The sequence below is a fragment of the Cyprinodon tularosa genome, unplaced genomic scaffold (genome assembly GCF_016077235.1).
Source record: "Cyprinodon tularosa strain WSP-4 unplaced genomic scaffold, ASM1607723v1 ctg458, whole genome shotgun sequence".
Taxonomy (NCBI): Eukaryota; Metazoa; Chordata; class Actinopteri; order Cyprinodontiformes; family Cyprinodontidae; genus Cyprinodon; species Cyprinodon tularosa.
The window spans coordinates 26,711-51,940 of record NW_024039183.1 but is presented as its reverse complement, the minus strand read 5'-3'; the positions used below and the strand labels follow the sequence as shown (position 1 = coordinate 51,940).

The window sequence follows — 25,230 nt, the reverse complement described above, 5'->3', positions numbered from 1 at the left end:
AGCTGCGTGTGGTCACTATGAAAATCAGCAAGGCGTGTTGACATCACAGAATTACAGAGTTTAATCCAATATAAGACAATGCATACACTTAGAAATAAGACAATGCACAAACCTACACCAGAAACTGCAGAACAACAGAGACATACATTCCATTACCTGACATGAATGGAGAGAAGGAAATAAAGCAAAGACGTACAAGACATCTTTGGAGAGTTTGCAAGAGCAAAATCTGATCTGTAACTTCTATTTAGAAAGCTTTATCCTCTTGTATCTAATCCATTCAAAAAGGGCTGGCCCTCGGTCCTCCAACCAGAGCCATCTCTGACACTGAGCTTCACCTAATTTACTGCAAACATCTGGGGTCATTTGCTTCTTTGTTTTAACAAGAAAAGGCGGAAAGCTTGTCCTGGCATCTAGCATTCCTAAAGTCATAAAACACAAGATAAGCTCTCACAGACAGCTTGTGGAATGCGGGGGGCCTCACTTTTGACCTTCTGTAAACCAAGCAGAAATCTCTCCTGCAGGCTTAACTGTTATTCACCCCCCAGGAGATACTCATTCTATGGGCTGGTGGTCTAAATACTTATCCATTAGTAGTTTTAAATCATTAACACAGCCTTGTTCAAAATTAAGAAATATGTTCAAGTGAGAGTGTTTACACATGCCATAAGATTAACTGTATTAAAGTCTAAAAAATAATCATTTTTCTTTAACAGTCCCCGTTTTGAGGTCTGAGACATACAGACCTCACAAATAAAATGATTAAGCCTTCTAATAGAGGAACCAAAAAACTATTTAGTATACTAAAAAACTAAAACATTAGCCCAATTTTTATAACAGTCCCCTTTTTTAAACAGCACCTCCTAGTTCCACTGCCAGGTCATGTGTCTGAATCTGAACTCCAGTATCTAAACTTATCAAATGTATCTTGCGCTGTCCAACAATTTAATACTCACCTGATGAACCACAAAATTTTAACCAGTAAAAACTAAACTAAAAATACATTTCACTTATCAAACATGAAAAATCATAAAACTCAGTTATGTCAATAGAAGAAAACACACAATAAAAATATCAGCCCAAGTATAAAATTGGAAAACCAGAGTAAGATATCTCGAAATTACTAAAAAATGCTCAGCAGACTTAAAAAACAATACTCGCCACAAAAATTACAATTTGTCAATACAAAACAATAACAACATAAAAAAATACATCATAAACACATAAAAATTACAAAAGACCTTTTTTTTTTTTTTTTTTTTCACAATTCAACAATAAGAAGTTAGAGTTCGTCTCTATGCTCCTTCGATAGTCTTTCAAAAATGAATATGAATTCTTCGTCAGGAAACGATCCAAAAATACGCGCAAAAAGAAACGAATGTTCTTGAAGAGTTCGCAAAAAAACGAAAACACGCAATAAAAAGAAGATAAGTTAATGATTATCTTGTAGCTGGATCCTTCACGTGTTCCTCCTCGGTTGTAAACCTCAGGTTTTCACCTGAGTGTCCGTTGCTCACTGAAAATTGGAGTATTATGCCAATTTAACAGTGAGTTTAAGGAGAGGGTGCAATCTCCTTTTCTCAATGGAAAGACACCGGAACAGGATTATTGTGCCTGTCTGGGCCTTTTAAGCCTTGTAATTCAGGAAAATGAAGTGGTTTTGGCAGACTTCTGCCCGGAAATGCAGATCCTCCTCCGCGCTGTGATGGCCCTCAGACACTCCTCGACCGCAGGTTGAGACTGTAGATTCTCCTGTATGCCCTGCAGCGTGCGTTGTGGCTCCTCAGCTGACTCCAATGGAACCACATGTCTCCTTTTCCCTTGTAGACGGACAGCATGAGATGTACTCTCCACGACTCGGTATGGTCTGGCGAAGCGAGGTTCAGACCATTTTCTTTTGATGACCATCAGGCGCACCCAGTCGATTTCCCGAACTGATCCCGAGCCTGGACGTTCCTCTGTTGTCTGATATTTTGTAAATTCCGCTGCCAGGACCTGTAACTCATTGAAGAAATCTGTATGAGATAAATGTGCAAGCTTACCTTTCCATCCTGGAATGCGGGTAGCAGGTCCTGGAAACATCCGTCCTGTCTGGAGCTCATATGGGAGAACCCTGTTGATTGGTTAATGATTGATCCTACACTTTATGACAGCTTCACTGTCTTCCTTTTGTATTATAAATCTGCTACTTTGGAGCTGTATTTTAACCATCCTTTGACCCTCTTTTTATATAGGGCCTACATGAGAAATGAAAGTTTCCTATCATGTTAAACCCAAAACTTAACTGTATTTTAGAAGCAGTTCCATAACTGTTAATTTGTAAATCTCCAATTTAGACAGATTTAATTTCAATCATCATCTTTTCTATTTTTTTAAACTTTAAAAATGATCAGCCTGCTTTACATGAGTATAGTTAACCTTGTCACTAAATATCAAAAATGACCTACTTTATTCCAATCATAGTTTTAAATCCCAAAAATTTCAACCTTTTTACCTTTGATCCATTTATTCTTTTGAAAAACAATTTATAACATATTTAATTGAATAATGTATTACCCTTTTTATATTGTTTATCAATTATCAATGCCTTTTCAGTTTTGGAGAGAGATTCGATACAGCTAAATTTATTAAATGATGTAAATCTTTAGTTTAGACCTTCCTGGATGTCTTAGTTAAACAACTTATTTTAAAACATATGAATAGAGATACAACAATCCAACAATCACCTTCCTTAGTTTAAGAACACTATTCTATGTAAATTATTTGATAGACAATATTTTGTTTAGTATATTCAATTTATACCTTTTACTTATTTCATATCCAAATAGTTAGCTCATCTTTAATGCTGCTAATACACCGTAAAACATTTAATGTATTTTGATTTAACTTCAATAACCTCTTTTTCCGAAAAGTAAAGAGAGATCCAAACTAAAATTTGCCCATCAGATCAATTCCATTCATGTCCCCCTGTTTCTATAACAGAACAAATGTTCTGTCATAGAATACAATAAAAATCCTATACAACTCATTGAGATGAAATCCGCCATCACCACTAACTTTAACCTCATGTAACACAGTTGGATGCAATTCAAACATGGTGTCCCAGTTACTGTTACAATCTGCACACCTCAATCAAAGAATTTAATGTTTGATTAAATTTATGAAATCAACACAGAACTTGGTGTCATTTGCTCAGTAAGCTCAATAGACACCCATCAATCCACTTTAACACCTTAATTTTAAATTCCATTTAAATTTTAAATTTAGTTTTACTGAATGATAGCCTCTGTACTATGTAAATAAAATTTAGATCATCTTCCTTAGTAGATGAAGCGTAACACACAATGCAATTCAGCTATAGTTAAGAAAAAAATATGTAATTGCAATAATTAGTCCCTGCCCATTCTTTTCAGGCAGGAAGGGAAAAAGACACATTTAGCATTTTGTGAGACAAACAGAGTGAATCATGGAGGAATGCAGTGTCGTAACAGTTGGTGCACACCAACCCCCAACTGCATCGTAAAACCTCTGACCCCAGGAGATGGGGTTGTCCTCAACACCTAGAATTACACTGCAGGGCTGCAGGACGTGAAGAAAACAGGGCGCCTCAGTGCTATATCTAAAATAAGAAGAGAACAATGGCATCACACACTACAAAAATTTAAAGAAAAGAACTTATTCACCACTACCAAGTTGTGTTGGCACCCATTTCGTCTCCAACCTGCAGACTGAAGGGAACCCCAGGAGTGGGCTCTGGCGCCCAGGTCACATGATCAGAGGTGAGAATCCAGGATCAAACATGAGAACACACAACAGGACCACCGCTGAGCAACTTGCCATGCCCCAATTCTTTATCTGCTGAATCAGAAGGTGTCCAGAATAGCAGTCATTCCAGCAGTGCAGAAACATCTGGATACAGTCCCGCTTTAATGAACTTTGGTCAGCCTTTCGTGGTCGACAGAGCAGGACATAGAAACCAGCAGACCAGTCATCTACTGAAACCCCCGTCCAGGTTTGGACAAAAGGCTATGATCTTTGTGGTCCCGACTCACTGCTGATTCCCAGCCATAGAAGACTCCCCCAGATAACGCTTGAGTCCCTTTTGTTTTCAGCCAGGCATGAAAAGCAACAGTCAAAGGAGACATCTGTTGCCAGGTCCTATGAGCAGCACTTTGCAATCACGTGCAGCATCATCATGTACAGCAGGTGAACAGTTCGCTTTCACTGACCTTCGTAATCGCTCAACAGCGTTCGGCTTTCATACAACAGTCCAGCAGAAGATGGGCCTAATTCAGCATCATCATGTCTTTGTTCAGCAACAACAGTGGTCTGATGCGGTAATCAAGAAGATCCCTTCAAATACATCTTCCCATGATCTCTGAGCTCAAAAGACCCTTCCCCCAAGATTGCCATCAAGTCAGAAGGAAGGAGAACTGCCAGAGAAAAAATAATACAAAGTAATTAAAAAGCAAAACTTATATTTGCCACATTTTGTTACTTTTACTATTATAAATAAAATTTATCTTGTGATGCATCCTCCCGTGTGGCTCTAGATTTGTTGTTGTTATAGCACAAACGGCCAACTGCCCCAAATCCTGAACTGCAAAAAGAATAAGCATAGATATGTGTTAAAATAGTCCACGATCGGATGTGCCAGAATTAAGAAAATAATGACACTTACTGTTCAAAGTCAATAAACGTCAATACCTCGATGACATTCACTCTGCTTGTGCCAAATATCAACTACAAATTCTAAAATCACAACCTCACAAACTCATTAAAGAATTAGAACAAACTCTAGAATGTCCAAGTACTGATACTTATAAAAGTTGTGATGGAATTGCCCTTGGTCAAATAATTATGAATTGCATATTGTTCTACTAAATACCAAACATCCTTATCATGGTCCCACGCTTCAAGACAAAGTCCTATTTCAAAATTTCAGAAATCCTTTACATTTTATCTGAATTTCATAGCAGTTTTAACCAAAATTTTCCTCAAAATTAACAATTTACACCCAACTGTATATAATCAAAGTCAGCAGTGATGCAGAAATCTATCAACAATTTAAATGTAAATAGACATGGCATAGATGTTATTTGAAACCGTTCAATTTGAGATGATCAAATCTAATTTAGTAGAAGCTTCTATATCACATACACCATATTGTAGTAAAGCAGGAAGGCCATATGACTCTACATTAAAGAAATCCATAATTCACTATTGTTGAATCGAAAAAAATCAAAATTATTGATTAACTAATTTACCATTAACCATATCCAAAAATTTACCAGGAATTAGGGTCTACTTCTGCTTCTCCCCCTGTTGATATAATAAAATTCTCATTTTGAAAACAATTTGGAATCTATGTCACTTTTATATAATAATTTGCTGAAAAACCAAAATATCATAAGATGTTCCACCATTTCTCCAAATCTTCCATCTAGTATTCAAACTAGACTGAGATTATGTAAATTTCAAAGTTCCATCTGTAATGTCTTATCTTTATAACATCCCCCTGTGTTTTCTTATTTCCAAAAGAAAAACAATTTAGAGGTGGAAAAACAAAAATGGAAGAACTTACCCCCATTATGCTAAAATTTCAACATGTCCAATCAGTCACCCATATGAAATATAAACCAAGTTTATTTAGTTAGAATTTAGGTTAGTTTGTTAGTGTTGTTAGTCAAAGTGGATAACACAATTTCCTAATAACTACATCTATCTGCTTTAAGCCAAGGCTGAATTCTCGTTTCATATTAATTTCACTGCACAAGCAGATGATTCAGCTTCAACCAGATTGTGACACCAAAATATGAAATCGTCATTACCTTAAAATTGTCCCTTAAAGCAGTAATAAAAACATATTTATGAAACAAAACCTTCAGTGTACCTAAATAGTTTAAAATAAGAAAAATATCACACAGCTACACACTAAACTGAGGTCATGTTTACATAGAGCATCCTAAAGCCCATCAAAGGCCATCTGCCTCCACATTCACTCTCATTCACACTCAAGCAGACTCATCAACACATTGTAAGAAAGATGCAGGATGTTACCCCAGATTTCAAACCAAAATTCATCCTGTAAAAGTCTTAAACACAAATATTATAACACCATGGTTGAAAAAAAATAATAAAAAGACATTATTATCCAATAGTTCTAATATTGTTCAGTTTTGAGTGAACCTTTTAAAAAACTCCAAATTATACACACAACCGTATTTCATGATAGCCCACTGTTATTAAATGGCTACCTAGACCCCCTGTAGGAAAACCCAAAAACCGTTCATGTGGTCATGTAATATGCGAAATGGGCTGCACACGAAGATCGTCCTACAAGAAACAAAGTCATTCATTAGTGTTTCAACATGTCCCACATTAACAGTGTAGAAAACACTGTTAAGCAGAAAAACATCCATATGTTCTCCTGTTCCAATCAGTGAGGGTGTTCCCTCCTGTGTCAGGAAACCTAGAAATTTAAGTGATTGTCAATGTTACAGTATTATAATAAACAATTGGATCATTCCAGTGCTCAAGCCTGGAACTGATGCAACACATTTCACCCGCTGAGAAAGTAAAAACATCTGTAAATCTGTTATTTTGTACTTTTCATTTCAACACAAAACACAGTCCTAAAGCAATTCACATCAAAATCCAAGAACCCTGAAAGCGTGAGCTGGAAATAGCACAGAACTGAAGCACTCCCAAAATGCAAATAAGGGGGGTCAATCAGTCCCCCTGCTGTGAAACAAAACTTGCATCCAAAACGGAGACACCTCTGTCCCACAGAAGCACATTTTAACAGAAAGTTAGAAATACAACATCCAGCAAAAATATTTAACAATATTTCAGAACACAATCTTGAAACACAAATCACTTCCGCACAATCTCAGCACAATTCAGACACAGACAGACGAATAGACAGCAGCGCGTGGTGGGACATAGGCTACAGTATAACGGGGGAAGACAGACACACAGCCACAAACACAAAGAAACATACAAAACACAGAAACACAGACAACGTTGTAGTTCAGTCAAGAAAAGACAGAAGAAAAAAAAAGAAAACGTCAGGAGCCGGCTAAAAGAATGTATGACGCATCTTTTAATTGTCCAATTTCAATTTTACAAATCCCTTTTATTCTCATTTCAACTTCTCAGTCCTACACTTCAGAGCTGGGTCAAGCTCGAGGCGAAAATAAGCCTCAATTTAGTTTATTCGATCACTCAATCCGCCCAGTGACAAAAGGTTTTTTCTTTTTCAGCTGGGGAGAGCGATTGAACCCGTATTAAATCAAATAATTTATTTTAGTCCTTTATTTTCCACGAGTGATACAACTCGGTCCAATTAACCCGCTATTAGTCCTTTTCCATGAGTGATACAACTCGATCCAATTAACCCAAATAATTATAAGTCCACTGGAGATGAGTCGAAATCTCCGGCTGATACAAGCCAAAACTAACCAATACACAAATTTCCAAAATACTTTTTTTAGAGGCCCAGGCATTGCTCCTCAGGGTAAAAATAATAAATTAATCTTTATTAATTAATCAATTAATTAATTAATCAATCAATAAAACCTTCTTTTAAAAAACCCAGCTTAAGTCAGAGTTAACGTAAAGGCTCTGTTTGAACTAGCCACAGTTCCCTGTAATGTGTATTTATTCAAATCCTTAAACAACCGACTCTTTTAGAAGGGATTTTATCTACCTCTGCAGCATCTGAATTCTGTGAGGCCGCACACAGCAAATCAGCCCCGGTCCGACGACACACGGCGCTTCAGACAACTGAAAAATAATCAGATACTGTCTTACCACACCGAAGCGTCGGGCCGAAACGGATCAATCAGGACCAAACAGCCGTCCGCCGAGACTCCAGAACCGGCACGAGCCCCCAATTGTAAAGGAAGAAAATATTCTAACATAGTTAACTTTGGAAAAAGGTTGGCTTTTCATTTTCTTCCCTTCCCCAGGTCCACTCGGCGAGCTGCGTGTGGTCACTATGAAAATCAGCAAGGCGTGTTGACATCACAGAATTACAGAGTTTAATCCAATATAAGACAATGCATACACTTAGAAATAAGACAATGCACAAACCTACACCAGAAACTGCAGAACAACAGAGACATACATTCCATTACCTGACATGAATGGAGAGAAGGAAATAAAGCAAAGACGTACAAGACATCTTTGGAGAGTTTGCAAGAGCAAAATCTGATCTGTAACTTCTATTTAGAAAGCTTTATCCTCTTGTATCTAATCCATTCAAAAAGGGCTGGCCCTCGGTCCTCCAACCAGAGCCATCTCTGACACTGAGCTTCACCTAATTTACTGCAAACATCTGGGGTCATTTGCTTCTTTGTTTTAACAAGAAAAGGCGGAAAGCTTGTCCTGGCATCTAGCATTCCTAAAGTCATAAAACACAAGATAAGCTCTCACAGACAGCTTGTGGAATGCGGGGGGCCTCACTTTTGACCTTCTGTAAACCAAGCAGAAATCTCTCCTGCAGGCTTAACTGTTATTCACCCCCCAGGAGATACTCATTCTATGGGCTGGTGGTCTAAATACTTATCCATTAGTAGTTTTAAATCATTAACACAGCCTTGTTCAAAATTAAGAAATATGTTAAAGTGAGAGTGTTTACACATGCCATAAGATTAACTGTATTAAAGTCTAAAAAATAATCATTTTTCTTTAACAGAATACATCATGATAATTTAATGAAGTGCAAGCAAACCCTCATAACTTCTAACAAAACATCTTCCTTTCACAGCAAAGACAAGTGTTGCAGAAGAATGGAAATTTCCAGCTGGCAGAAACAGCAAAGGAAAACAACAGTTTTTTTTTTTTTTTCCCACAGTGAGGTTTTCAAAGCCAGAAAACAGCATACGTTTTTTTTCCTGTTGATTCTAATATGGATGAGGTTGAACTTGCACTGATAAGGTCTTACATAGTGAACTAAAAAATGTCAACATGAGTGAAATCATGTCAGGCCAAAGCTTGTTTTCGTTACAGCAAAACCTGATAATAGACAGCTTAGAGATTTACTGATTTGTGTCAACAATAGCTAAATGTAGGTCTGAATGTATTTTTTAAAGGACTACCTTGAGTGTTGAATCCTTAAATTTTAACTATTAAAGCTATAAAAACTATAGCTAGGTGGATTATGGTTAAGTCCACTTTAAGTCCTTGTTTAGCTTGCATTTTGTTCTATAAATATTAAACCGTTTCATCTTAAAGGCATTCATCTTCCCATTTTGTTCTGTTTTCATTTTCTTTGGAGCTGCATATTTGTTTTTGTGTTAAGGCATTTTGCTTCACAACATAAACACACAATCTTTTTTCCAGTTTAGCATGTTCTTACTGTACATATATGGGATTTTTCCGGCAATCATAGCTTTTTCCTTCAGCTAAATAAAATACATTTATAATAATATTAATCATACATTTTATTTAACAGCGCCTTTCTAGACACTCAAGGTCACTTTACAGAAAATAAAAATGAAAATACAAAAATACAAATACAGAAATATAAAAACAATTATGGGGAGGGATAAGAACAATGTATTTACAAATAATTGAGCTGGAACAGATGGGTTTTGAATAAGGAGAGAGAGTCAACACTGCGGAGATCATTTCATGCTTACTTGTTGACCTTAGAGGAAAGGGTATATGAATTGTGCGCTTTACTGCTTTCTCTTTTTTGAACAAACCTGACCTATCCAGGACCAGAAGTACTTTATATGTTTAATATTCCTAATGACTAAGCAGGACTAAGCCCTGTATACAAACTTTTCAGTTATGCTTTTTAAAGGTTTAACCACTTTGAGAAGGGCTAATCGCTGTTGGCCTGTGCCAGTCTCAGGGTTTAAAGAACCTTTAAAATCTGGAGAAATGACTAACTGAAGAAGGTGTTTCCTTAATTTGTGTTAGTTACAGAAGTTCATCTTGTTTTCTGCAGATGGAATTGAAATCTAATGAAGGAAAGCAGGTAAGAAAGCAGCTAAATCAGATTACATCAATGGAGGCAATGTGTGAACATTGTCTTTAATCTTTAAAATACAGTTCAGTGGATAGAGTATATTAAACACCTTGACCCATCTGCCCCAGCAATAAGTTTTTGAGAATTAGTTCATATGTTATTTAATTTTGTTAATGTTTAAGAAGTAAAAAAAAACTGAGTCATTAGATTCTGGTTAAGAGTTGAAGGTGAAAAGCATAAAGCTTCACTGTGATGAAGCCCAGGAGTAAGACGTAATTAGCGTCTTTTAGTGTAAAGAGCTGAATCACTTAGAAGATCCAAGATAAGATTAGATGGAATGCATGCACAGCACAGAACTGACCGGTTCAAGAAAAAAAGGAAGAAATTTGGCAAGCATATTTACAATAGTTTTTGGGGTTTTTTTTTTATCTCTGATTCTGCAGGTCCAGAGATGCAGGGTCTCCTTAATCTCAATGGTGGTCTAGATTTCCTGTGATTTGATCTTAAATCTGAGATTCAGTTAAACAATAACTTACTAAGGGAATGGTTTTCTCTGAAATAAATTTTCAAATATATTTGTGAAGTTATGCCTAGTTACAGGTTTTAAGGATTTTTCTTTTCCGGTGTCCTCTTCCCTTCCTGACAGCTTAAATAGACTGGAAGCAGTAAACGTTATAAAGCATTTAAGATGCAACCTCATGTCAGTTTGACTATGTCTCCTGAATTCATTGAAATACAATGTTCACCAAATTTCAACATCAAGCCAAGTATTCATACAAGCAAGGAAAACGTCAAAACGTAGTTGAGAAAAACATAATGGATAAAAAAAAATGAATGGACTCAATTATGTAGATGTTAATTGCAAATCTGGCCTTTGTGACAAGAGGTAAACTTCTCTAGGAAACCCACCCTGAGGAAGCAACTTTTGCCCTTTCCATAAGTCGTGTAGTAGTTGTTGCAAATATCTGAAAGAGAAATAACATTAAAACTTAAAATATTGGCATACATGCAAAAGGTTATGGGCAGATGAAAACTAGCATTCCACATTACCTAGGTCAACCCGTCCCTAAAGAGAATTATAGTGATATCATCAGTATTATATGGAGTTATATACAAGGTAAACTGTGAGAGTAAAAGACTGAAGACAAAGATTAATGAATAACAACACAACATATATAAAAATGAGCTACAATCTATGGCAATAACCTGAAAACATATGTTTGAATATGCTCTCTTTTCTGTCTGAACTTAAGCTATTTGTTTAGAGGAATAGTCAAATTTTCACTGCCTAAATACACAAAGCTGTTAGAGACATACCATGTTGCTGCATGGCTCTAAAAGGGCAGATTTGGGGACTGAATATAAATGCCCATCCATCATGTAAGATCTGAATGAAAAATATCAAGGTTTGTGTTTGTAAATTGACAAAATGTAAAACAAGTCAAATGTGTTATCTGTGTATCTTAGGGTGATTGAGAAACTTAGGCATACTTATACGACGCAAAAAAACGATCTTAAAATTGGTAAAGAATTCCTAAGATAGGTATATTTACCCTAATTTTTAGTTGGTAAATAGATGATCTGCTAAAGGAATCAGTATGTCATACTCTTGCCACGTGTCCAAGTATACCACCACATCGTCCAAGTAAACTGCACAACCAGCCATGTTACCAACCACTCTGGTCATTAGTCTCTGAAATGTCACCGGTGCATTTCTCAGACCAAAGGGAATTACCATACATGAATAAAAGCCTATAGGTGTGACAAATGCAGGGAATAGGTGTCCTCATTCTCTGAATGGCCGAGAACACACAGTGTCATTTTTAACTTTTTCACCAACATATTCACGATAAACCGTAAAGTTTGCATATATTCTAGACACAGGAAAATCTTAAACTTCTGCACGAAAATACAAATAATAAATCATATTCTTAGCTACTATTGCGGAACAGTTTCATTAACCTTCTATAGCACATTTTCTAAAATACAGGCAACCAATTATATTTAACAAACATTTCAAAGTGACTCAAATATCCGTTAATCAGATCAATCATGCCCTAATTTAGATTATTTACTCAGCTTGACAAACTACTCCCAAACAGAGGCTCATTGTTTCCCCTCCAGCCCCGGGCTCACTCACGGTAGCTAGCGACCCATGCTAACTATAAGCTAACTACTTTCAGTTGGCTAAACAATATTCACAACAATGCCACAAATCAGCTGAGATCATTAACTTACCTCAGACATATTCGCAAATCAACTACACAGTTCCCACCCTCCATTTTTACCTGCAAAGAGCCAAAGATGTGTATATTAGAATCAGAGTTAGCCACACACCTAAATCAGCTTTACAGTTTATATGTGTCCTCATTCTCTGAATGGCAGAGAACACACGGTGTGGCGAACGTGCCCTCTGCTGGTCAGGGTTCGACAGTGACTACTGTTCAATAACTAATTTCAAATTACAAAACAACCTGTACTTATTAGAAAATAATTTCACCACACTCTGAACATAAACAGCGTTACATTTATATTATATTTAACATGTGTTTGATTATTGGGTAGATATTTTGTGGTAATAATAATAATAATAATAATACATTTTATTTGTATTGCACTTTACATTTAAAAAAATCTCAAAGTGCTACAAAATTCATAGTTAAAACAAAACCGTATAATAAAAACAGTATACATAGTTAAAATGAGACATTACAGTAAAATAACATACGTAGTAAAAACAAAACAGTAAAATAACCATAAAACCACACAGATAAAATACTAACTAATGTTCATAGGTGGTGATATTTGTGTTCCACGTCTGACCACAAGGGGTCAGTACTGGTGCTATCCAGGAGTGATTACCATCTTAAGGCTGCAGAGCAAGACAGACAGGCAGGAAGTCTGCATGTAAGATGTCTGAGCTAAAAACAATAAATGGCTAACTGCTGGAAACAGTTTCTTTATTTTAAATGAAGAACAAAACATGGTACCAGGAGTGAAAGACGCTGAGTGAGAGAGTTTCGGTTTGGGAGAAAACAGTCGCCTTCGCCAAGAAATTCGACAATGGAGTTTGTGAAACCACCGGGATACCTGATGCTGACCGGGAATGTCGACAACAATTGGCTTACGTTTCAGCAGCAGTTTCGGCTGTACATCGAGGCAATGGGGCTGGACAACAAACCGGACTCGAGAAAGGTAGCTTTACTGCTAACTGTAGCTGGGCCACAAGCCATCGAGGTGTACAATACTTTTGTATATGAGGAGGAAGAAGACCGATCAAAGTATGACACTGTGATAGCCAAGTTTGAAGCTCATTGCTCTCCTAAGAAAAACGAGACATATGAGAATTATGTTTTCCATTCGAGGCTACAGCAGCCGGGAGAAACTTTTGATAACTTCGTTACGGACCTGAAAATAAAAGCACAGTCATGTAATTTCGGCACTCTCACGGACTCAATGATAAGGGATCAGATTGTGTCTGGAATTGAGGATACGAAGGTTAGGGAAAGACTGCTAAGGGTGACTGAGCTAACGCTATGCGAAGCTGTGAAGATTGGTCAAGTTAGCGAGCTTAGCAAGAAGCATGTACAGACGTTCAGTGAAGCAGCACCTAGCAATGCAAACATGAGTGGATCGGCAGACGTCGGCGCCATATTTAAGCACCGCAATGCACGTCAAGGAAACTATAGTGGACAGAAAATGGGACAGTTTCAGTGCAAACGGTGCGGCACACAGCATAAGCCCAGAGAATGCCCTGCTTTCGGCAAACAATGCAGCAACTGCCAGGGCAAAAAACACTTTGCCAAACAGTGTTTTTCAAAACGAAAAGGGAAACAGAGAGGAAAATCGGTGAATGTCGTGGAAGATACGGAATTAGACACATTCTTTATTTCCATGGTGAACTGTGAAGATGAACCAAAAGCACAGATAAATGCTGTTAAATCAGACAAATGGAGAGCACCACTGCAAATTAATGGGACTATAATTACACTGAAGCTAGATACAGGTGCAAAAGCAAACTTGATCAGCAAGTCAGAGGTGAAGGCAATGAGAGAAAAACCAAAAATACAAAAGAAAACACTCGCACTGAAAGACTACAATGGACAGAACATTGAGTGTTTAGGCACATGTAAGCTGAAAGTAACAGTCAAGGATAAAGTGCATCACCTGCTATTCTCAGTTGTTTCTGAGGGACTCGATTCACTGCTAGGAGACAAAGCTTGTGAAAGCCTGGAGCTCGTGAAAAGAGTGTATTGAATCAATACCAGCATAATTGACTCACCTGACTCTGCTGATGCGATCGTGCAGAATTTCTCCGACGTGTTCAAAGGTTATTGTATGCTGCCATTCACATACAGAATTCAGTTGAAAGACAACGCACAGCCAATTGTTCATGCCGCAAGAAGAGTTCCACTGGCACTCAGAGACAGCTTGAAGAGAGAGCTGGAGCGGATTACGGCCCTTGGTGTGATAAAAAAAATCGAAGAACCAACAGAGTGGGTTAACTCAATGGTCTGCGTAAAAAAAAAAATCGAGAGCTGAGGGTATGCATGGATCCAAAAGACCTCAATGAAAACATCAAGCGTGAACACTACCAAATACCCAAGCAAGAGGAGATCACCAGTGAAATGGCAGTCACCAAATACTTCTCCAAACTTGATGTGTCACAAGGTTTCTGGCAACTGAGGTTGGATGAGAGCAGTACCAAGATGTGTACGTTTAATACACCCTTTGGACAATAGTGTTTTCAGAGGCTCCCCTTTGGAATAATATCTGCCTCTGAAATCTTTCATAGGGCAATCGAGCACATCATCGAAGGCCTGGATGGAGTAAGAGCCTATGTAGATGACATCATTGTATGGGGGTCCACAATCCAGCAGCACGATCAGAGACTGACCAATGTTCTAGAGCGAATACAGAAGAATGGATAAAGCTCAACAAAAACAATTGCCATTTTTCTGCTAAAGAGATCGTGTTCCTCGGAGACAAGCTCTCAGCTCAGGGCATACAGCCAGATGAAGAAAAGCTCAACGCCATACTGAACATGACAAAGCCCATAGACAAGCCAGGTGTCCTACGCATCATGGGAAAGATAAGTTTCATCGGGAATTTCATACCCAATCTCTCAGCAAAAACAACTAACCTGCGTGAGCTTCTCCACAAAGAAAGCAACTTCGACTGGACAGTGAAACATGAGCGCAAGTGGCAAAAGCTCAAAGAGGCACTTACTGCCACACCTGTGCTGACATTCTTTGACCCAACCAAAAGAATCAAGGTGTCTACAGATGCTTCGAAAAATGGAATCGGTGCAGTACTACTACAAGCTGAAGGTGAGCACTGGAGACCTGTGGCATATGCATCTAGGTCTATGACAGAGACTGAGTGCAGATATGCCCAAATTTAAAAAGAGTGTCTCGGATTAGTGTTTGGCCTAGAAAAGTTTCACAGCTACGTATACAGCCTACCCACCTTCACGGCTGAGACTGATCATCATCCACTCGTAATAATAAAAAAGAACCTGAATGAAATGTCACCACGGATACAGCGCATGATGATGAGGATGCAGTGGTATGACTTTGAACTCATCTACACACAAGGCAAACACCTGATTCTCGCTGATGCACTGTCAAGAGCTCCTTTCAAGAGTTGTGCAAGCACGACTGAAGAAGATGTCCGGGTGCATGTCAACATGGTGTCTGCAACACTTCCTGTGTCCAACGCCAAGACCCGGCAGATCATTGACGAGACGGCGAGAGACCCAGAGCTACAGTGCGTGATGGAGAACATGTGGAATGGATGGGCGGCAGGATCTTGTCCACAGTTCTACCATGTCAGAGGTGAGCTGTGTGTAGTTAATGGTCTGTTGTTAAAACAAAACAGAATAGTCATCCCACGTACACTTAGACAAGAGTTACTGCAGAGAATACATGAAGGACATTTAGGAATTGAAAAATGCAAAAGAAGGGCAAGAGACACAGTATTCTGGTCTGGACTTAACAAAGACATTGACAACATGATAAGCAGATGTGAGACATGCCAGAAATACAGAAACAAACAAACAAAAGAGCCAATGACTGTAGCTGATGTGACAACAGCACCATGGCACAAAGTAGGAATGGACTTGTTCCACCTGAAAGGAAAAGACTATTTAGTAGTAATTTACTATTTCTCAAATTACCCTGAGATGGCATTACTTTCAAATATATCGTCCAACTGTGTCATTACACATGCCAAATCCATCTTTGCCGGACATGGCATTCCACATTCATTAATGAGTGACAATGGACCATGCTTTAGGAGCAAAGAGTGGCATGACTTTGCAAAGATCTATGATTTCAAGCATGTCACATCTAGCCCACTGTATGCACAGTCTAATGGCAAAGCAGAAAAAGGTGTTCACATCCTGAAGCAACTATTAAAAAAGGCTGCAGACAGTGACTCCGATCCTTACCTGGCTCTACTGAGCTACAGAGCATCACCTCTGGAATGCGGACTGTCACCTGCTGAGCTGCTCATTAAGAGAAAGCTCCGAAGAACACTTCCAACCTGTGCAAAGCCAAAGAAATACCCAAGGCTGGAACAAAAGCTGAAACATCAGAAAGTGAAACAAAAGACTTCCTATGACAGAACAGCAAAGCCGCTTCCACCACTGTGCAGGGACGACACAGTCAGAATTGAAAGTCCTGAAGGATGGATGACGAAAGCCACTGTTCTTCAAGAGGTTGCTCCACAGTCCTACAACGTGAAAACGCCAGAAGGACAGATCATCAGGCGAAACCGGCGCAGTCTCCAGAAAACACCAGCAACATCAGAGACAGTTCCTGACCAAAAGCTCAATCAAACCAAGTTGAAGTGGAGTCAATCTCTACACATGATGCACACTGCAACACTGACACACACACTGATAATCTGACCAACACATCTTTTCCAGGTGAAACGCTGTTAAGAAGATCTACAAGACATATCAAGAAACCTGAGAGACTTAATCTGTACACAAATGATAACATGATTAGTTCATGTAGTTTAATGAAAAGTTGCCTATGGTAAATACTGACACTTGTAATGCATTTAGTTTTTTTATGTTTCAGAGAAAGGGGAAGTGGTGATATTTGTGTTCCACGTCTGACCACAAGGGGTCAGTACTGGTGCTATCCAGGAGTGATTACCATCTTAAGGCTGCAGAGCAAGACAGACAGGCAGGAAGTTTGCATGTAAGATGTCTGAGCTAAAAAGAATAAATGGCTAACTGCTGGAAACAGTTTCTTTATTTTAAATGAAGAACAAAACAGTATTTCAACCCACTGATGGCTCTGTATGCCACACTCCCCCCACAATAATAAATGTTCATAGACACTTCTGATACCCAAAATGTACCATGCCAAATACTGAAGTTTCTTACTTATAACTTGGTATTACTTATGATGTAATTTTTCTTTTTTTTCTGTGTGGCCCTTGACATGACATCCAATTAGTACCCATTTATCAAAGTATCTGGCCGATTTAGCCCTAATACCAGTAAACATCAGCTACTGTACTTCGGACCAGAGGCGGAGCCACCGTGGTGGCAAAGGGGGGCACCCGCCCCCCTTGTGATCTGATTGGCCACCCCGTGTGCCACCCAAATTGTCATTGGCTTTCATGGATGTCTATTATTCTGCCTTTCAAACGGGACAAAAGTTTTTGAAAAGTGCCGTTAAAAGTACAGTCCTGGAAGAGAGGTAACATATTTATATTTCTTGATAATTGCATGTAATAAATATGACAAGACAATGATTACTTTGTTACAAATGAAGGCTCTTTACTGTGTTACATTTGTTTAAGGGCTTCGTTTGTGTGTGTGCTGAATTTAGATAAGCTACAAGTAGTCCGCTTTGTGATATAGAGTTAATCAGCGCTAATGTTAATGATAGCTTTCCAGCAAGTTAACGCTAGCGCTAACGCCAGCGTTAGCTTGCTAAAATGTTATACCGTATTTCCGCATATTTTTCTTAACTAGTACAGAAGTTTACAGGACTTTATTTGAAATACACTTGTATCATCCCACTGTTCGATAGTATAATTGGTCATATTTCTGTAAACTTTGTTCTGTTTGTTAAAGTTTTTGCATTAAGCTGCAGGAACTCAACATTTCCTGTATCCTTTCAAATTAAAAGCTCTCTGTAGCATTTCGCGTAAAAGTGTGTGTAGGAAACCTACAATTTCTGAATAAAGCTTTTATTATGAAACATTTTTTGAAACTTATCTACAGCTTTGTCCTTAAGTGTTGCTTATATTTTATTTATAAAAAAATATTATTGACTTTGTTACATTAAATCCATGTGGATTATGCTATCTTGATGCTAATTAAACCTTAATAGTCAAGGAAAGTATAATTTTAACCCACTTACAATAACCATAAAATAATGTTTTTTATGTGTATTCTGTGTTTTGTAATAAATGTTTTTAAAGGTAGAGTTAACAATGAAACGGAGAAAAGGAGACATTAAAGATTTCTTCATTAAGAAGAAACAGGCTCAGAACAGGGACAGTAAAGGTCAAGATGATAGCCTTGAGGGCAACAGTAAAGGTCAAGGTGAGGGTTAGGGTCAGCCTGAAAGCAGCCAGGGACCATCCCATGTTGAACAAAACTTCCCAGAGCCAGACCAGCACCCACAGACCAGGTGAAAACACAGACCCTCACTTAAATCCAGGATCTAAGGACCGATGCTGATGTATGCTGTACAGATTGTGAAGCTCTCCTGGGCAAATTGGGATTTATATTGAGCTATATAATAAAAATTTACTTTTATCTTTTATTAAATAAATTAAATTGATGGCATTGTGTACTGTGCAGTTTTTAATTGTTTGGCTTTGTTAAACATATGTACTTTATAACATATTGTAAAAAAAGTAATTTATATTTGAATACAATTTGTTATCTATGCCAATCAATATTTTTAGATGCACCTAGGGAGGAGACCACAGACACGGATGATAATGACGATTATTTCGAATCGGATGACAGCAGCAGCTGCAACAGAAACATTTATATAACGCAGCTTTTCTTTTTTTGTATTAATATTTTTATTAGGAGGAAGAGAGACATTACAAACATAATTTAAACTGTAAACGATAAGGTATGCCATATCAAACATACATATATATGGATAGTAAAGTAGTAAAAGGCATACAATTTAGCTCCTGTGGGTCTGTTTTTTTTCCCTTACAAAACAGAACAGAATACAATGTATACAAAACTTAATAAAAAAGTAGGGTAGGGTGCATCACCTAATCTAATCTAGGAAAGAGGACTGAAGAGAATGAAAGAATCTCATGAAAGGGCCCCATAAGATATAGAATTTAGCAGGGTTGCCTTTCAATGAGTATCTTATCTTTTCCAATTTTAGAAAAGACATGGTGTCTTTAAGCCACTGGCCGCTAGAAGGGGGAACTGTTAACTTCCAATGAAAAAGAAGACGCTATCTTGCCAGTAAGGAAGTAAATGCTAAAATATCCAACTGGTTGGAAGTAAACTGTTTGTAGTCATCCGGAAGCCCAAGTATAGCAACATGGGGAGAAGGTTTGATGACTACTGAGAGTAGTCAACGCAGCTTTTCTGCATTGAAACTGATTAAAAGTCACTTACGCACCACCATGAACAATGAAAGACTAAGTGACCTTGGGGTGCTAAGTGTGGAGTCACCGAGAGCCAAGGCCTTTGATATGGATGAGTTTATTAGGTTGTTCAGTGGTCGACACAGAAATCGGAAAATACAGTTGTACTGATGAGTACTTTCTACTGCGACAATGTATCAATTTATCTTAATATACTTAAGACTGAGTATTGGTTATCCTTTTTTTATCCTTATGTAAAAAAGTGAAGAATATTGCAAGAAGTGAAAAATAATAGTGATGAGGGCTGTTCATGCACAATAAATTGCATCTGCTTAATCTGGCCTGGCTCATATTTACTGAGTTTTCTAATAGCACATACTAGCTGAATGTTGATGAAAACATGGGGACTTTAAAATTTTAATGTTGAAATTGCAAAATAAAAAGGCCATTAATATGAAAACGTTAATGTAGCCAATGAAAACATAAAAACACTTTAAATATGAAATGTAATTGTTTACACTTAGTTTTCTAACTGTGGGGAGATATTTCTGTTGGCACTTTTAGGTGGCCCCCCTGATTTCATCGTTGTCCCCCCTGTGCCCCCCACATGAAAATGATCTGGATCCGCCCCTGCTTCGGACCCTATTTGGATTAACAATCTCATGTAACAGAACTCATATCGGCCTCAGTTATTTTAGTCTGTTACCAGTCTCTATCTGTACAGTACTACTTCAATACATTCTCCTGGAAGTGTCTCTTCACTCCATCAATTTTCACCATTGTCCTTTTACATTTTGAGTCCATTTTCTTGCAACTAGATTCATGGTTGTTTGAGTTCAACTCATTACCTCAGTATCAAGAGATTTCCATGGTCGCCACATGGTTGGTGATTTGGGAAAGGACACACCAGCTTACTTTCATCACTGTCCCAGTCGTCCTCTGGTTCGGGGGTTTGCTGTTTTCTTCTTTTTGTCCCTGTTGGTATCCTCTCTTCTAATTTAGCAGGGCCTGGTTCTGGTTTTTCCTAAGGCAGACTGTCACATGGGAGTAGAAGGTTTCTATGCAACACCTGCCTCTTACCTCCTCCCTCTGGTGCCACTTCATACAATGGGCTGTCAGTGCTCCTTCTCCTCACCACCACATGCACTTTAGGTTCCCAGTAGGCCCACAGTTTTCCAGAGCCATATGCTCTTTTGACCATTCTTGCCTCGTAGAGCTTCCCAGGCTGCTGTTTTAGATCAGATCTCGTAGGCTTGTTGCATCCGTTTTCGCCAGTTCTGTACATACTCAGCATATGTCTCTTTTGCTTCTCTTGGCTGTAAATTGAAAAGCAGGTCTACTGGCAAACGGGGACTTTCCATACAGTAGGTAGTAGGGGCAAAACCCAGTGACCCAACTGTGACCCCACTGTCTTGTTGAATCTCTCACATTTCCCATTACCTTGAGGATAGTAACATGTTGTATGGGACCCACACACAACACAGTTCCTCAGTAGTTGATCCATTAATTGGTTGTTAAACTCTCTCCCCATGTCGTGATCAATACTCTCTGGAAATCCAACACGCAAGGCAAAATCATTGAATAGTTTGTCAACCACAGTTCTGGCAGACTTATTTTTCATGGCATAGGCTTGGACAAAACCAGTGAAATGATCTATCAAAATAGGAATGTACTTGAACCCGTTTGCATGTCTCTAAGTGCAGAAAGTCAATGCCTATCATTTCCCCTGGCCGTGTTGTGACAATGGTTGTCAAGGGGGCCCTGGTCGCTTATTGACGTTGCTTTGCCATGAGATATTCACACTCTTGGGTGAAAAAGTATTCTATTTCGGAGTACATCCGGGCCCAGTAGAACCGATCTTGGATCAGGTTTAAAGATATATAAACCCTAAGATGTCGCATTTCTCTGTGAAGCTCATGAAATACTACTTGATGATGTTCTTTTGAGAGAAGAAGCTGATGTTTATCTCCAGCTCTCCTAAAGAGACTTTCATCCTCATTTACATACAACTTAGCCCACTGTCTCATTAATACTTACGCTGGTTCTGCTTTAAGAACTCTCCTGGGCGGGTGTTGATTGTTCCTCTTGTAAAGCAGGACCTGGTCTGTGACAGGGTTTTTTTCCTGACTGTCTCGAATCTGTTCTGGTGTCAGAGATTTAGTCTGGGGCTGTGCACTCGGATCTCTTACTAAGTCTGGTGTGTCTGTTGGGACGGTAGCTACCCAGACTGGAGGGTTATCTCCCTGCAAACGGAATACCTGCACTGCTGCACTGAACACTTCCTGACCCACCTCCTCTGTACACTGTGTCATGAACGTATCTATGTCTAATAGCATGCGGGATAGGCATTACTCTTTCCTTGCCTACTTAAAGGAATAGTACACCCAAAACATGATTAGCCTTCATTTTCTACTCACCCCCATGCTGAACAACACTCTGGAGTACTTTTTTGATATCTCAAATGCATCTGGAGATCTGGGAGGCTTCTTGCTGTCTGCTGACATTCAAATAATGGAGGTCTATGGTGACCGAGACAGAAAGGTCCATAAAAGTCCACAAAAAACGTGTCAATATTCCTCCATACTGCTCGTCCAATGTATTCCAAGTGTCCTGAGTGGGTAGCATCCAGAATTTACTCGAAATGAAGTCATTTAGAATGTTTTTAGAGCATAAACAGTAGTGTATAGGATTTCCTAAAAGCGCGCGCCGGCGCGTTCATGACGCTACGGAAGCCGGCAGACCAAGCCAGATGAAAGTGCGCATTCAGCGTCTGCTCTGCCAATAATGCAAGCGTAGAAGAAGAAATGTGCTGTTTACCTGTGCAAAGAAAGAAACAACAAAAGAAAAATGTCTGAGGACTTCAGTGTTGAGGAAGAGCATGAGTTCTTTGCCGAGCTGAATGCGCTGGTTTAGTCTGCCGGCTTCCGTAGCGTCGGGAGCGCGCATGTGCGCGCTTTCAGGAAATCCTATACACTACTGTTTATGCTCTAAAAACATTCTAAATGACTTCGTTTCGAGTAAGTTCTGGATGCTACCCACTCAGGACACTTGGAATACATCGGAAGAGCAGTATGGAGGAATATTGACACGTTTTTTGTGGACTTTTATGGACCTTTCTGCCTCAGCCACCATAGACCTCCATTATTTGAATGTCAGCAGACAGCAAGAAGCCTCCCAGATCTCCAGATGCATTTGAGATATCAAAAAAGTACTCCAGAGTGTTGTTCAGCATGGGGGTGAGTAGAAAATGAAAGCTAATCATGTTTTGGGTGTACTATTCCTTTAATAGAAAAGTCGAACTCAGACAGCTCACCCTCCTATGACTTGTCGAATTAAGCTTAGCTGTTGAGAGAATATAAGTTAATGGATTGTTGTCTGTATAAACTACGATGTGTGGGGGATTGATAAAGATAATCACAAAAACGTTCACATATTGCCCATTTTAGGGCTAAAATCTCTAATTTCCCCGAGTGCATGTGGTAGTTCTTTTCAGGCAGGGTTAGAGTCCTGGAACCATAGCCTATTACTGCCATCTTGCCATTCTGTCTGTGGTATAATACAGCTCCTAATCCTTACTGGGATGTGTCTGTGTGGAGGATGAATGGTAGGGTCAACTCTGGGTAACCCAGCAGGGGAGGCTCTTTCAGCTTATCTATGAGAGAGTTCAATATGTTTTGGTGGTTAACTGTCCACTGTATCGGAGTGTTAGGTGGGAGGTTACCTTTTTTCCTGGTTTTGGGCCTGACCTTTCCACTCCCTTGATCTGATATTGATAGCAGCTAGTAGAGAGGCTGGTCTATTCTGGAGAAGTTTGGGATGTATGTTCGGTAGTATGAAAGGAATCCCATCACTTTTTGCAGTTCTCCCACTGTTGTAGGTGCTTTCTGCTTTAGGGCTTGGACTGGGGCCACCTCAGAGTCCATAGTGTACCCCTGTCCAGACATTAGTCGCCCCAAAAATCTCACCTTCCGCTTTAACACTGGGGACTGAGCTTCACCCCGGGCTCCTGGTTTCTCCGTAACACAGTTCTCAGGTGCTAAATGTGGTATTCAAAATTGAGCTATGGACCAGATTGTCATTGAGATATGGTTGACACATTACATCTCTCAAGCCACGCAAACAGTCTTCCATGTTTGTCTGGAATTCTGCAGGTGCTGCACTCAACCCGAATGGGATTTGGATCCACAGGTATAGGCCCCAGGGAAATATGACAACTGTCAGGGGCTGTCTTTCCTTGATGGAACCCCTGATTGTAGGCCTTCCCCTGGTCTTTTATGGAGAACCAGGAGCTGCCAGCGAGGGAGTTGAACATGTCTTGTGTTTGGGGTATAGGGTGGCGATCAGGGACTGACTTTTTGTTCAGCTCCCTGTAGTCTCAACAAAGTCTTAATGTTCCATCCTTCTTTTTTACACACATGACTGGTGAGGCATACAGAGAGCGTGAATGAGTAATCCAACCTTGATTTAATAAGTCTTGGATACATTCTGGTGTGGTGGCTTCGGAACCACCATGTACGTTTTTCTTACTGGGGTGGTGTCATGCAGTGCTATGTGGAGTTTCAGTGAGGGGATTGAGACAATCTCATCATCCTCATATGCAAATGTGTGACACTCCTCTCTCAGCAGCTTTTTGGCGATCCTACCTTCCTCCTTGTTATAATGTCTCGTGGTAATGTCATGTCTTTTGGAACTAGCAGCAGGTCTTGACCATGATATTGAGCCCCAGTATTGATGGTAACATACACCGTAGTGATCTGTTCAGAGCCTAAAGTAAGTGTTCTATTTCCTGTGTGCACAATCCCTATATCTTCCTCATATGTAGGGGCATGGATAAGCTGTAGCACTGCTTTTGCCATCCTGACTGTTATTTGAAAAGCTTGACTCACAGTATGAGTGGTCTCTGTCTTTGTTGTCTGATTCTTCTCCACTGTTATTTCCTCTATCACATTATAGCCAGTTATAGGCTTTACTGCTACGTGTGGGTCACTTGACACTAGGATTGGTACTAGAAGCGGTTTGGTCAGGGCGGAGTCTTTATCTAGCCTGAATTCTGCTTCCACCCAGCCCATGAAGGGGATTTCAGTCTGGTTAGCGGCCACTCCCAATACAATGTCTGAGCCCAACAGCTCATTGAGAGGTCATACTGCGCTGTGTGGTAAGTGTCACTTTCTCCATTCGTCATTAATGATGGTTGCCTGAACACCTGAGTCGCATAATGTTATTGTAATGGTATGGTTGCTGGGATATGGTTTGAGCTGGAACTTAACTGCATCACTGTAAAGAACAGTCTCTATAGTGCAGAGGAATTTTCTCTGTATTAGCTGAGGACTGAACTGCTCACCTTCTGCGCTTGCACCATCATCGCTGAATTTTCTCATTAGCTTCTCTTTTAGTTCTATTGCTCTGAATAAGAAATTCTGGGCTGAGTCCCTTGGGTCTTGTTTCATGTTTATCAGACGATACAGCAGGTCAGAGGAAGAATGCCCCTTAAATATGGTTTTGAGGGTGGATAATGTCAGTCCTCGCTTTATTTCCAACATTTCCCACAGATGAAGACCTGGGCTCACAGCACGTGTGACTGCTTCAATAATCTCTGCTTCTCCACGTCCTTTCTGTAGTTCCGACTTGATCTGGTTAATGAGGCTTGTGTAGGA

The 25,230-nt window shown here is 39.2% G+C and overlaps 1 long non-coding RNA gene across 1 annotated transcript; it reads right to left on the bottom strand.

Moving 5' to 3' along the window:
• Positions 1 to 1,830: 1,830 nt before the first annotated feature.
• Positions 1,831 to 22,645, bottom strand: LOC119793634. Its single transcript, XR_005282116.1, has 3 exons — positions 22,634 to 22,645; positions 20,484 to 20,486; positions 1,831 to 2,097 (listed from the first exon to the last, which is right to left on the bottom strand). It is a non-coding gene; the product is annotated as an uncharacterized LOC119793634 (long non-coding RNA).
• Between the last annotated feature and the right edge of the window lie 2,585 nt (positions 22,646 to 25,230).